The sequence below is a fragment of the Dinoponera quadriceps genome, unplaced genomic scaffold (assembly GCF_001313825.1).
Source record: "Dinoponera quadriceps isolate SergipeBrazil2010 unplaced genomic scaffold, ASM131382v1 scaffold2696, whole genome shotgun sequence".
Taxonomy (NCBI): Eukaryota; Metazoa; Arthropoda; class Insecta; order Hymenoptera; family Formicidae; genus Dinoponera; species Dinoponera quadriceps.
Window position 1 is genome coordinate 143075 of NW_014557278.1, and position 1714 is coordinate 144788.

Consider the following 1714-nt stretch of genomic DNA (forward strand, 5'->3'; position numbering starts at 1 on the left):
GGGGGGGGGGGGGGGGGGGGTAGGAAAAAGCGTTTACGAAAGTTTTCAATTACATTAGAGGAGGGCATTAAGCCCGTCTTCGACCTGCCCTGCGTGTACAGTTCACCTGGGATCCGCCATGGACTCGCCCCGATCCGAGGGGATGGAGCGCGGGTAAACTTATAAACTATGAAAGTTATTTTCCTATTCAATGAATTGACCGTGCATCCCGCGCTACGTGCCTCGAAACCATTTCACCTCCGGCGTTTTCTCTCTGTGTCTCTCTTTCCCCCCCCCCCCCCCNGTATTTCTCTTTTCTTATCTCTCTCTTTCTCTTTCTTTCTTTCCCTCTCCGTGCCTCTTTCTGTCTCCTCTTCCCGCCTCCCTCGCCTATATTATCTATCGCCTCGCGGAGGAGAAAATACGGCGAATGGGCCAGAAAATTAGCAGTTTTCGCGGGAAACGCAAGCCGAAAACGCGAAAAAAACGAGCCTAGAGAGAGGGGGAAGGGAGGGATTTCTCCGCTCTCCGACAGCTGCGATTGTGTAAATCGAGTTATTTACATTCCGCGTCGTTATCACGGTTCCCTGACGTAGCACGCAGCAACGAGAATTCAGACACGAGCTCCGAGCTTGCGTGAAATCAGCAGGGACACGCGGAAACTCCGAAACACCCGGTATACACGCAGAGTCTTGCGGTATATCAGCAAGCGGTCGATATAACACGTGCGCGGAGACTGACTGACGACAGTCATTACTACCGATCGGCCCCGAACAGCCGATAATTTCGGAATGTCGATGTGTGTCGCACGCGGAAACGCCACGGAAACCGCGCGCACGTCGATGTCTGATCGAGCGAAAATGCTGTCGCTCTTCGTCCGTTTTCAGGGAGATTCCACTTCAAGAAATTTCAGGAGCATCAAAAGATACACCTAGAATATTCCATTAATGCCGTCCCATTTTTTAAACATCGCAGTGACATCGGAAATTTTCTATTAGGCGTATCGCTTTTTTTTTTTTTAATATTTCCTCACCGTCACTGCGATTTTTTTCAAGCTGGTCTTTGCCGGTCCACGGAATAATCAATCATCATGATACACGAGTGTTCAGGAATGACGCGCCTAATTTCCGATGTTACTATGTCTAGAAAATGGGACAGCATTATTTATTCTTATATGATTGGTTGCGTTCAGCGAAGAGAGCAGCTAATAAGCGCTTCCCGTTGCGTTTTGCAACTGTTATAAGATTTTCTGCTGAACGATATTAAGCAATTTACGCCGCTCCCACATGTTTACCGAGCGGTCGGGTCTATTAAAAGTACGCTGGAAAAGACGGCGATCGTTTGGCAAACGTGTCGCAAAAGCGTAAAACGCTGGTGTCGTTCGGCGGAAAATTTTACAACAGTTGCAAAACTTGCCGGGCAACATAGCGCGAAGCGCTTGTTCGGCTGCTTTTCCCGCTGAACGCATCCATTGTGTTCTAAATTAACGCTTATTTTTCTTTGCCTCATTTCTTATCGATTGCGCGCCACACGGCTACGTGCAGGTTCACACATTTTCCTCTCCCTTGAATTTGAATCAATATACACATGCATGCTCTCTACATTTTTCTAATTTCTTGACTTAAAGTAAACGGGAAGATATTTCTAAAGAATCACGTTATCCGAAAATGCGGGAAACTGAGAATCGGTTTTTCTGACATTTCAAATCTATCTACCCCCCCCCCCCCCCCTTAAA

At 47.6% G+C, this 1714-nt stretch overlaps 1 protein-coding gene across 1 annotated transcript in view; it reads left to right on the top strand.

The window, feature by feature from the left end:
• The window catches only part of LOC106748877 (dystrophin-like), a 290562-nt gene that overhangs the window by 130040 nt on the left and 158808 nt on the right, over positions 1-1714 (top strand). The window lies entirely within an intron of this gene.